General features: G+C 43.8%; 3 non-coding genes across 3 annotated transcripts; 2 read left to right on the forward strand and 1 right to left on the reverse strand.

Annotated features, from left to right (window-relative positions):
* Positions 1–130, forward strand: LOC111725135. The gene has a single exon (XR_002773275.1). It is a non-coding gene; the product is annotated as a small nucleolar RNA SNORA3/SNORA45 family (small nucleolar RNA).
* A 4,721-nt stretch (positions 131–4,851) lies between these two features.
* On the forward strand, positions 4,852–4,990 carry LOC111725094. The gene has a single exon (XR_002773241.1). It is a non-coding gene; the product is annotated as a U4 spliceosomal RNA (small nuclear RNA).
* Positions 4,991–8,487: 3,497 nt separating this feature from the next.
* On the reverse strand, positions 8,488–8,623 carry LOC111725095. The gene has a single exon (XR_002773242.1). It is a non-coding gene; the product is annotated as a U4 spliceosomal RNA (small nuclear RNA).
* Positions 8,624–13,153: the final 4,530 nt, after the last annotated feature.

Genomic DNA, 13,153 nt, shown 5'->3' on the forward strand with positions numbered 1-13,153 from the left:
ACTGAGACTGTATCTCAGTAAACAAAAACAAAAAACAGCTGGGGTGCTAGAGTCCCCACAGAGAATCTGCTGGGCTTGATTCACTGGCAGGGGCAATCAGTGCCCGTTAGTGCCCAGATCAATAACATTCCCTACCTCAGTTTTAGGAAGCAGATTGGCAGGCATCTTTTCTCATACCCATGGGAATTAGCATCTGCTGTGGTGTAAGTTCTTTTTTCCTCTAGGAAAAAAGGAAACAGAGCCCTATTTTTGTGTTTGTTGCCAGTCTTTTCCCCTACATGTGGAATGTTTCTTTGACATGACCTCCATTTCCATCTTCAGAATATATTTAATACTTTTTTCCACTTAACATACATGCTATAGTTTTCCAGATTGCAGATTATCCTTTTAACTACTCCATGCTTTTTTTTTTTTTGAGACAGCGCCTCAAGCTATCCCCCTGGGTAGAGTGCTGTGGCATCACAGCTCACAGCAACCTCCAACTCCTGGGCTCAAGCAAGTCTCCTGCCTCAGCCTCCCAAGTAGCTGGGACCACAGGTGCCCGCCACAACCCCCGGCCATTTTTTGGCTGCAGCCATCATTGTTGTTTGGCGGGCCTGGGCTGGATTCGAACCCGCCACCTTAGGTGTATGTGGCTGGCACCTTAGCCGCTTCAGCCACAGGTGCCGAGCCTACTCCATGCTCTTTTATGTATACATTTAACATTACTGCATTTGGGGGCAGTGCCTGTGGCTCAGTGAGTAGGGCATTGGCCCCATATACCGAGGGTGGCAGATTCAAACCCGCCCCAGCCAAACTGCAACAAAAAAATAACCAGGCATTATGGTGGGTGCCTATAGTCCCACGTACTTGGGAGGCTGAGACAAGACAATTACTTAAGCCCAAGAGCTGGAGGTTGCTGCGAGCTGTCATGCCATGGCACTCTACTGAGGGTGACATAGTGAGACTCTGTATCAAAAAAAAAAAAAAAAACTATTGCTTTTGGATGAAAAAGAAACCAAAGCTCTGAGGCTGAGAGATTTGTCCAGTGTCATAAATCCAACAAAGGAATGGGTCCTTGTGGGCCGCAGGCTGACCTGACGTGGGTTGCTGGAACTCTTCATTTCTCTGGAGACAAACTGCAACTGCACTTTTCCGGACAGCGTTTATGGAATGCTTTCTGTTGGCTGCATATGACCTCTGGTTTCCTTCCTTCCCTTTTTCCTTCTCAGCCTCTGCAGTTTCTGTTCTTAAAAGGACCCTCCTACAGTTGTATAAAGAGCAAAATTGAGTCAGACTGCCCCATTGTGTTTTCAGAGTCCTGTTTGCCCACACAGTGAAGGGAGAAAAATTGAAGAAGAAATTCTCAAGGCAGAGAAAGGCTCTAACCTGGAACCTCAGGGCATCTTACAATTCAGGGATGACTTTCCAAAATCTCAGGGGGGCAGTCACAGGCCTTTACTCATCACAGAGCCCTCTGGCAAAGAAGGGCTATGGTATGGACAAGAAGGACGCTAGCAGATCACCTCTGAGTTCTACTACCCTATATGCTAAAAATAGACATTTCAGATCTTTATTTTTTTTTTTTTATTTTTTTAGAGACAGAGTCTCACTTTATTGCCCCTGATAGAGTGCTATAGCATCACAGCTCACAGCAACCTCCAACTCCTGGGTTTAGGCAATTCTCTTGCCTCAGCCTCCCGAGTACCAGGGACTACAGGTGCCCGCCACAACGCCCGGCTATTTTTTGTTTCACTTTGGCCGGGGCTGGGTTTGGGCCCGAGCCCGCCACCCTCAGTATATGGGGCCAGTGCCCTACTCACTGAGCCACAGGCTCCACCTACATTTCTGATCTTGAAAGCCACTTAGGAAAGAGATGCTTGTTGAATATTTAGAAGGGCAAAGTCACAGTCAGAAACTAGGTGTCTGGGATTTATCATTCCCAAGGCTTTAAAGCATCTTCCCTGCTTTTTAAATCGCATGTTTTCTTTTCTTTTCTTTTCTTTTTTGAGACAGAGTCTCGCTATGTCACCTACAGTAGAGTGCTGTAGCATCACACCTCACAGCAACCTCAAACTCTTGGGCTTAAGTGAATTCTCTTGCCTCAGCCTTCCAAGTAGCTGGGACTACAGGCGCACAACACAATGCCTAGCTATCTTTTGGTTGCAGTTGTCATTGTTGTTTAGCAGACTCAGGCCAGGCTCGAACACACCAGCCTCAGTGTATATGGCTGGCGCCCTACTCACTGAGCTATGGGCACCAAGCCTTAAATTGCATGTTTTCCTATTTATATATATTTAGATGTTCTACTGTACAATACATTATGCAATATGTATGTGTGTGTATGTATACACACACACATACATATATATATATAATTTTTTGAGATGGAGTCTCAAGCTGTCACCCTGGGTAGAGTGCCGTGGCATCATAGCCCATAGCAACCTCCAACTTAGGCTCAAACAATTATCTTGCTTCAGTTTTTCTATTTTTAGTAGAGATGGGGGTTTCACTTTTGCTCAGGCTGGTCTCAAATGCATGAGCTCAAGCAATCCACCTGCCTCAGCCTCCCAGAGTGCTAGGATTACAGGCATGAGCCACCTCACCCGATACACATTGTATTTTTAAAAAAGAAATTTTGGCCAGGAGTTGTGGCTCATGCCTGTAATCCTAGCACTCTGAGAGGCCAAGGGCAGTCAATTGCTTGAGCTCAGAAGTTCGAGACCAGCCTGAGCAAGAACAAGACCTTGTCTCTACTAAAAATAGAAAAACTAGTCACGTGTAGTGTTGCATGCCTATAGTCCCAGCTACTCAGGAGGGTGAGGCAGGAAGATTGCTTGAGCCCAAAAGTTTGAGGTTGCTGTGAGCTATGACAGCATGGCACTCTACCCAGGGTGACAGAGTGGGACTCAAAATAAATATAAAATAATTTAAATAACAGGTTTTTCTGTTCATGTGTTTGAGATAAAGTCTCACTCAGTTGTCTGGGCTAGAGTACAGTGGAATCATCAGCTCATGGCAAACTCCAACTCCTGAGCTCAAATGAGAAGCCTACCTCCAGTCTCCCAAGTAGCTGGGTCTACAGGTGCATACCACCACACCTGGCTAATTTTAAATTTTTTTGTAAAAATGGATCTCAACTATTGATCAAGTTGATCTAAAACTCCTGGCCTTAAACAAATCCTCCCACCTTGGCTCAGTGCCTGTAGCTCAAGTGGCTATGGCTATGGCTGTGATGATGCCCCTGCACTCCAGCCTAGGCAACAGAGCAAGACTTTCTCTCTGAAAAACAAGGGCTTGTAGCAAAGAGGAAAAATGGAAACAGTATACCACATATACCAGAGCTGGCGGGTTTGAATCCAGCCCAAGCCTGCCAAACAACAATGACAACTACAACCAAAAAATAGCTGGGCGTTGTGGCTGGTGCCTATAGTCCCAGCTATTTGGGAGTCTGAGGCAAGAGAACTGCTTAAGCCCAGAAGTTGGAGGTTGCTGTGAGCTGTAACGTCATAGTACTCTACCCACGGCGACAGCTTAAGGCTCTGTCTCAAAAAAAAAAAAAAAAATCCTCCCAAGTACTAGGATTACAGGCATGAGCCACAGCTCAAGGCCAAAATAACAGTTTTTATTTGATGTGCAAAGAATATCTTGCTCTCACAAGATTATTAATTATAATATCTTCAAGTAAAAGTGATGTGACTGAGCATGCTTAATTACTTTTGAAAATGATGCTTTAACAATTTGTGATACAGACATGGTCTGATCCTAAGTTGAGTATTCATGTTGATCTTTGATTTTAAGGACAGAGCTGAAAGATAACAGGCACACATAGCATATATCCAAAGGGAAGAAGTGCATCATCGAAGTACTCATTAAAATGTGACTCATCCAGGAAAATCTATCTCATCAGTAAATTATGTAAAAGATTTCGTCTCCCTTCAGCTGTTATATTTCTGCTTATGCAAACAAATGAGAAACCATGTCCCAAGCCTGGTGGTCCTTTGTCTGGTTGTGCAGCAGCTGTTGTCACACTCAGAGGCTAGAGGTCCACCAGGAAAGACAGATGGTAGGACAGGATCGAGATTGCTGAGTGAAATGTTCACCAGTCAGTGAGAAACAACCATGTGGAAAATGAGATAAACTCATAACATTCATATCTAGTAGCTCCAGTGTTTTGTGGGTTTTCCCTGAGAAGTGGAAACAAACTGTGCCACTTTTTTTTTATTTTACCTATTTATGAGTAAGAAATGTTTCCAGTGAAAGCATCGCTATAAAGTCTCAGGTTTTTCACCTCCAAGGTGGAGTTGTAATAACCTACCTCATTTTAATTGTTGTTTAAAGAATTAAAAGAAGAAAACAAAAGCAAAGGTCACAGAGCACATGCTCTGTCATAATGGTAATACTTTTTAGGAAACAGAATTTTTATTCTGTGCTAACCTAACTAATCTAATGAGGGAGTTTAGGGCTGAGCGAGGTGGCTCATGTCTGTAATCCCAGCACTCTGGGAGGCTGAGGCAGGTGGATTGCCTGAGCTCATGAGTTTGAGACCAACCCACGCCAGAGCAAGACCTCATCTTTAAAAATACCTGGGAGTTGTGGCAGGTACCTGTAGTCCCAGCTACATGCGAGGCTGAGGCAAGAGGATCACTTAAGCCCAAAAAATTGAAGTTGCTATGAGCTGTGACGCTATGGCACTCTACCAAGGGTGACAAAGTGAGACTCTGTCTCAAAATAATAACAAAAACAATAATAATGGAATTTAATAGGAGTAGTGTGTGAACATTTCCATTATTTGTACATTTCTTATCTGCCTAAATAGATGAAGCTGGCTGCTGGACTCAACCTTAGTAAGAGTAAAGAAAAAGGGAATCTAGCTTTGTGCAGTGGCAGTATTGTAGCGAGTGAGGCTTATCCAAGGCACAATTATTGCTAATTGAAAACTTTTCCCAACACCCCTCTATGATGACTTGCAATATAGTCAGCACTGGCAGTTTGACAGTCTCTACAGAGATTGAATAAAAAAAGAAAAGAAAAAGGGAATTTACCTTTTAGCATTTTTCTTGTGCTCTTGGTCCCCCCCCCCCCCGCAGTCATACCCAGGAATCCAGTGTCTCTGAACATTTATCAGCCTCCCACCCAGCATAACCACTGCTGAGGTCCAGGGCCATGGTGGGAGTGAGTGGAGAAGAGATAGGGAGACCTTTGGTTTGTGCGTCCAGTGTCTGGGTCCTCAGGAAGGCTTTTTTTTTTTTTTTTTGAGACAAAGTCTCACTTTGTCACCTTGGGTATAGTGCTGTCTCATCACAGCTCACAGCAACCTCAAACTCCTGGGCGTAAGCAATCATTTTGCCTCAGCCTCCCAATTAGCTGCTACTACAGGCAGCCACCACAATGCCTGGCTATGTTTTTTGTTGTTGCACTTTGCATTGTTGTTTTAGCTGGCCCGAGCAGTTTTCGAATCTGTCAGCCTCAGTGTATGTGGCCAGCACCCTACCCACTGAGCTACGGGTGCCACCCATGGAAGGACTTTTTGACTTGACCCAGCCAGGCCTCCTCCACAGATCTAGAGCTACATGTAGGGAATCAGCTCATGGGGAGAGGAGCTTGTTCATCTAAGGAGAATTCCATGTCCAGGGACAAAAGAGGGGAGGTGAACGTGAGGCACTCAGAGAAGCTGCTTTCTGCTATTGTCAGTGGCTTGTGTTGGAGGCTGTATTGTGGGAATGAAGGGAGGGAATGGAAAGACAATGTCCAAATAGCTTGTAAGCCAGGTAAGGTAGCACGTGCTACTTGAGAGGTTGAGGCAGGAAGATCGCGTGAGGAGTTTGAGATTGTAGTGGGCTGTGATGATGCCCCTGCACTCCAGCCTAGGCAACAGAGCAAGACTTCCTCTCTGAAAAACAAGGGCTTGTAGCAAAGAGGAAAAATGGAAACAGTATCAACATACATAGCAGAGTTATAATGTCCATCATATATTCAACCATAAATTAATTTTTTTTTTTTTTTGTAGAGACAGAGTCTCACTTTATCGTCCTTGGTAGAGTGCTGTGGCGTCACACAGCTCATAGCAACCTCCAACTCCTGGGCTCAGGTGATTCTCCTGCCTCAGCCTCCCGAGTAGCTGGGACCACAGGCACCCACCATAATGCCAACACCTGGCTATCTTTTGTTGCAGTTTGATCAGGGCCAGGTTTGAACCTGCCACCCTTAGTATCTGGGGGCCAGTGCCCTCCCCCTGAGCCACAGGCACCACCCAACTATAAATTAATTTTATTTTTTTTTTATTTATTTTTTTGAGACAGAGCCTCAAGCTGTCCCCCTAGGTAGAGTGCTGTGGCATCACAGCTCACAGCAACCTCCAACTCCTGGGCTCAAGCGAGTCTCCTGCCTCCGCCTCCCAAGTAGGTGGGACCACAGGTGCCCACTACAACGCCTGGCTATTTTTTTGGCTGCAGCCATCATTGTTGTTTGGCGGGCCTGGGCTGGTTTCAAACCTACCACCTTAGGTGTATGTGGCTGGCGCTTTAGCCACTTGAGCCACAGGCACCAAGCCTCTAAATTAATTTTAAAAGAACCGTAATATTTCTTCTACCAGAGGTTGACCATGAAAACAATTTTTTTAACCTCACTTGTTGATGTAGGTATAAACTTATGACCTTTGGGGGGAAGTGACTTAGTGACCATTAATGTTAAATATTTAAAATATTCATAATCTTTGATTTAGCAGTTTCACTTAAATTAGTATCTTAGCCAGTTTGGGCTGCTAAAACAGAATACCACAGACTGTGCTTATAAACAACAAAAGTTCCCTTCTCACATTTCTGGAGACTGGGAAGTTCAAATCCAAAGCATCAGCAGATCAGCAGATCAGGTGCTTGGCTTGGGCCCTCTTCTCAGTTTGTAGATGCCCAACCTTCTTTTTCTTTCTTTCTTTCTTTCTTTCTTTCTTTTTTTTTGAGACAGAGTCTGAAGCTGTTGCCCTGGGTAGAGAGCTGTGGCACCACAGCTCACAGCAACCTCAAACTCTTGGGCTTAAGCGATTCTCTTGCCTCAGCCTCCCAAGTAGCTGGGACTACAGGCACCCGTCACAATGCCCAGCTATTTTTTGGTTGTAGTTGTCATTGTCGTTTGGCCGGTCTGGGCTGGATTCAAACCCACCAGCCTCAGTGTATGTAGCTGTTGCCCTAGCTGCATGAGCTACAGGTACCGAGTCAGATGCTCATTTTTCTTGGTGTGTGCTCACATGGCAAGAGACAGAGGACCTCTTTTCAACCCTTTCTAAGAGCACCAATCCCATCATGGAGGCTCCATCCCCATGACTTCATCCAAACTGCTTTCCCAAAAGCCTCACCTCCAAATACCATCACATTGGGGATTAGAGCTCCAACATACAAATGTGGGGAGACGAAAACATGAGGTCACAGCAGTTAGAAAGTTATAGAAATGCTCCCCCTAGTGTGCAAGAAATAAGTGCAAGAGTATTTTCAAGGTATTATGTGCATATTAGCAAATATTTGGTGAGAGGATGTACTTACTGAAATAGTTCAATAAAGTAAGTTGTATACTTACAATGAAATACCACACTTTAATTTTTAAGATATGCATACATATATATACTATATATGTGTAAATGTCCACATCATAAATTAATAATAGTTGTAGAATAATATAAATTGGAAGAATCTTTTTTTTTTTTTGAGACAGAGTCTAAAGCCGTTGCCCTGGGTAGAGAGCATTGGTATCACAGCTCACTATGTCACCCTTGGTAGAGTGCCATGGCGTCACAGCTCACAGCAACCTCAAACTCTTTGGCCTTAAGAGATTATCCTGCCTCAGCCTCCCAAGTAGCTGGGACTACAGGCGCCCCACACAATGCCCAGCTATTTTTTGGCTGTAGTTGTCATTGCTGTTTGGCAGGCCCAGGCTGGGCTCAAACCCACCACCTCCTGTGTATGTGGCTGGAGCCCTAACCACTTGAGCTACAGGTGCCGAGCCTTGGAAGAATCTTTTTTATTCAAACCTCCCTTTCCACCCACCTTTGCTGATACCTAAACAGAAATAAAAAGGAGGAGGAAATACAGAATAAAACAGCTAACAATGGTGATATCATGGGGCATTTTGCTTTTGGGAGGGGTGTTGTCTTGTTCTTTTTTGTTTGTTTATTTAAGTCAGGGTCTCAATATGTTACCCAGGCTGGGCTGGAGTACAGCCTCCAGCTTCTGGGTTCAAGCAATCCTCCCACCTCAGCCTCCAAGTACCTGAGACCACGCAGATGCAGTATATTCCTAAGGAGGCAGACACTGGACGCACAAACCAAAGGTCTCCCTATCTCTTCTCCACTCACTCCCACCATGGCCCTGGACCTCAGCAGTGGTTATGCTGGGTGGGAGGCTGATAAATGTTCAGAGACACTGGATTCCTGGGTATGACTGCGGGGGGGGGGGGGACCAAGAGCACAAGAAAAACGCTAAAAGGTAAATTCCCTTTTTCTTTTCTTTTTTTATTCAATCTCTGTAGAGACTGTCAAATTAGTGCTGACTATATTGCAAGTCATCATAGAGGGGTGTTGGGAAAAGTTTTCAATTAGCAATAATTGTGCCTTGAATAAACCTCACTCGCTACAATACTGCCACTGCACAAAGCTATATTCCCTTTTTCTTTACTCTTTCTAAGCCTGAGTCCAGCAGTCAGGTCCTGGGTGACTTTGTTCATTTAGGCAGATAAGAAATGTACAAATAAGCCAGGTGCAATGGCCCATGCCTGTAATCCTAGCACTCTGGGAGGCCGAGGCAGGTGGATTGCTTTAGCTCAGGAGTTTGAGACTAGCCTGAGCCAGAGCAAGACCTCGTCTCTAAAAATTGCCAGACGTTGTGGTGGGCACCTGTAGTCCCAGCTGCTTGGGAGACTGAGGCAAGAGAGTCACTTGAGCCCCAGAGTCTGAGGTTGCTGTGAGCTATGAGTACATGACACTCTACCAAGGGCAACAAAATGAGACCCTGTCTCAAAAAAAACCCCAAAATTGTTATACTCTATATATACCAATAATGTGTGAATTGAGTATTATAGTTTTAATAGTTTTTCCTTTCCTAAAATGAGTATACATTTTTTGACCCTATGTATGTGTATATATCCAATAGGAGATCGTGTGTGGGTATCTATATATAATCCAGTAGGAGAGAAAGAGATCCATATATCTAATATATATACAAAGAGATTGAAGGAATTGGCTCACATAATTGCGGATACTGAATGAGTCCAAAATCAGATGAGAGAGGATGAGGACTCAGCAGTTGTTGTTCAAGCCCAAAGTCAGTCTGCTGGACAATCCCCTCTTAGTCGGGGTAGGTTTAGCCTTTTGTTCTCTTCAGGCCTTCTACTGATTTGATGAAGCCCACCTACATTGTAGAGGACAATCAGCTTTTACTTATTTCCAATTAATATGAGGGTGCAAATTTTTAAGTTACACTGTTTTCAGTTCTAAGGTAAAGTTCAAATTCTAGTTGCGCCCTTCACCCAGAGGGTGTGCTGAATTCCCTCACATTGTGCACACTAGGTGACATCCGACCAATTGTCATCCCTTCTCCCCATCTCTCCCCTCCCCCTTGATAAACTACATTTGTGTTTTATCATTCATGTGGGCATGTAGTTATTTATACATTGGTTTCATATTAGTACTGAGCACATTAGGGTTTTTTTTCCATTCTTAACATACTTTACTAAGAAGAACATGTTTCAACTACATTCAGGTAAACAAAAAGATGTAAAGTCACCATCTTTTCTTATGGCTGAATAGTACTCCATAGCATACATATGCCACAGTTTCTTAATCCATTCATGGGTGGATAAGCATTTTTGTTCCCACAACTTGACAATTATGAATTGAGCTGCCGTAAACATTCTGGTGCAAATGTCTTTGTAATAAAATGATTTTTGTTTTTCTGAGGTATCTACTTAGAAAAACAGTAGATACCTAGGTACCTAAGTACCTACTCAGAGAAACAACCGGAAGGTCAATTTTTTAGTACTTTAAGAATACCCTGGCTCAGCACCAGTAGCTCAGTGAGTAGGGTGCCGGCTATATACACCGAGGCTGGTGGGTTTGAACCCGGCCTGCGCCTGCTAACCACCATGACAACTGCAACAAAAAATAGCTGGGTGTTGTGGCAGGTGCCTGTAGTCCCAGCTACTTGAGAGGCTGAGACAAGAGAATAGCTTAAACCCAAGAGTTTGAGGTTGCTGTGAACTGTAACGCCATGGCACTCTACCGAGGGCTACAAAATGAGACTCTGTCTCAAAACAAAACAAAACAAAACAGAATTCCCCATACTTCTTTCCATAAACGTATTAGTTTGCAATCCTACCAGCAGTGTAGAAGTGCTCCCTTCTCTCCACTTTCACACAAGCATCTGCAGATTTGGGACTTTGGGATGTGGGCTAATCTTACTGGAATTAGGAATCTTACTGGAATTTGCATTTCTCTGATGATTAAAAATGATGAGCATTATTTCATGTGTTTGGTGGCCATTCATCTGTCATCTTCAGAGGAGTTTCTGTTCAAGTCTCTTGCCCACTTATACATGGGGTTGTTTGCTCTTTTCTTGTTGATTAATTTCAGTTCTCTATAGATTCTGGTTATCAGCCCTCTGTCATATTTATAACAGGCAAAAATCCCCCATCCTGAAGGCTGTCTGTTTGCTTTAGTTGAAGTACCCTTAGCTGTGCAGAAGCTTTTTAGTTTAATCAAATCCTGTTTATTTATTTTTAGAGTTATTGCAATTGCCAGGGGGTTCTCCTTCATAAAATCTTTTCCCAGGCCAATATCATCAAGCATTTTCACCACACTCTGTTCTAGAATTTTTACTGTTTTGTCTTAACTTTAAATCTTTTATCCAGTGAGAGCCAATTTTTATCAGTGGTAAAAAGTACAGGTCCATTTTCAGTCTTTTATATGTGGCTAACCAGTTCTCCACACCCATTTATTAAATAGGGACTCTTTTCCCCAGCCCATGCTTTTGTTTGCTTTTTCAAAAATCAAATGACAATATGTGACTGGGTTCATCTCTAGATTCTCTATTCTAATCCATAGACCTGTATCTCTATTTTTGTGCCAGTACCATGCTGTTTTGATTACTATAGACTTGTAGTCAGACCTGAAGTCTGGTAATGTGATGCCCCCAGATTTGTTTTTATTTCTAAAAATAAAATTCCATTGGCTATTTGGAGAAAAAAGAAGCCTCCCCTCCCCCCCCAAGAAATACCTGTTAATAGGCTGCATGACAATGTTTTGGAACTTCTGTCTATCTGAAGTTTGGTTTGTAAGATTTGGATGTGAACTCTGCTTTGATCTATGAAAAAGCATCAGACAGCAACATCTACCAAAGGCCAGTCCCACTGTGTCATGTGGGCTGCTACTTGGTGTCTTTGCACTGAGCCCTATGGATGGTGGATGCTCTAGAACCCTATTAACATGTGAGTCAGTGGCCACATTGTATTCTTGCTATTTTTTTTTTTTTTTGAGACAGAGCCTCAAGCTGTCCCCCTGGGCAGAGTGCCATGGCATTACAGCTCACAGCAACCTCCAACTCCTGGGCTCAAGCGAGTCTCCTGCCTCCGCCTCCCAAGTAGCTGGGACCACAGGCGCCCTCCACAACGCCCGGCTATTTTTTGGTTGCAGCCATCATCGTTGTTTGGCGGGTCCGGGCTGGGGATTCGAACCCGACAGCTTAGGTGTACGTGGCTGGCGCCTTAGCCGGTTGAGCTATAGGCGCCGAGCCTATTCTTGCTATTTGAAGAAAAGAAAAGCTGCCTTAACTACCGAAGTCTCTAAGGCTATCTTCTGGGAGTTTAATGGAGTAACACAGAAGACCCTCTGTTGATCATCTAGAAATAAGCGTCACCTAAGATGATGGCTCAGCCCAGTTGGGATGGTTTCTGAATCTGGAATAAAAGAAAATTCTAGTTCACACACACAAAAAAAAATCCACAATTTTGGAACAACATTATATATATTATAGGATAAAGCAAACAAGTAAATATATCAAGATTTTTAAGAACAAAGACTTTCAATAACCCTGATAAAAGATATATAAATATAAAATCAAAGAGGTTAAAAGAGAAAAACCTATAATGTAAAATTTGAGTTGGAAATATCAGTATAAATTCAAAATTGTTTATAAACCCTGAAAGTAATTTAAAGCAATGATACCAGCACCTAATGAGCTGGCGGCAATGAGCTCTCCTGGCATTAAAGAGTAATTTATAAATACCATTCCTCAAAAAAAGAACCAATGTTCCTTAGAGAAATGACTCAAGCCAGGAGCAATGGTACACGCCAACAGTCCCAGCTACTCATGAGGTTCAGGTGGGAGGTTTGCTTGAGGCCAGAAGTTTTCTTAAAGTTTATCTTTAAGCCTAGGTGATACATGAAAATTAAGATCCCATGTCTTAAGACTGACAGAGAGAGGGTGGCACCTGTGGCTCGGTGAGTAGGGCGCCAGCCCCGTATACCGAGGGTGGCAGGTTCAAACCTGGCCCTGGCCAAACTGCAACCAAAAAATAGCTGGGTGTTATGGCAGGTGCCTGTAGTCCCAGTTACTCGGGAGGCTGAGGCAAGAGAATCACTTAAGCCCAGCAGTTGGAGGTTGCTGTGAGCTGTGTGATGCCACAGCACTCTACCAAGGGTGATAAAGTGAGACTCTGTCTCTACAAAAAAAATAATAATAATAAAAATAAAAAGACTGAGAGAGAGAGAGAGAGAGAGAAATGGCTGGTTCCACACCTGGAGCTGGGAAAGTAAAAATTGAGCCTGGGGCATGTGGCTGTGCCAGAAGCAATCAAGTGCTCACAGAAAACTTTCAGAGCATGTCAAGAGAATTATAAAAGTCCACTTAAAAGGGTTCCCATTGGGGTGGTACCTGTGGCTCAAGGAGCAGGGCACCGGCCCCATACTCTGGGTGTGGTGGGTTCAAGCCCGGCCTTGGCCAAAACTGCAGAAAGGGCTCCCACTGGACATATTTGGTACAGTTTGAGCACAAAAACAACCATGACTGTAATTTTTTTTTTTTGAGACAGAGCCTCAAGCTGTCCCCCTGGGTAGAGTGCCATGGCATTTCAGCTCACAGCAACCTCCAACTCCTGGGCTCAAGCGAGTCTCCTGCCTCAGCCTCCCAAGTAG

This window comes from Otolemur garnettii, unplaced genomic scaffold (assembly GCF_000181295.1).
Source record: "Otolemur garnettii isolate 467f Iridium unplaced genomic scaffold, OtoGar3 scaffold00031, whole genome shotgun sequence".
Taxonomy (NCBI): Eukaryota; Metazoa; Chordata; class Mammalia; order Primates; family Galagidae; genus Otolemur; species Otolemur garnettii.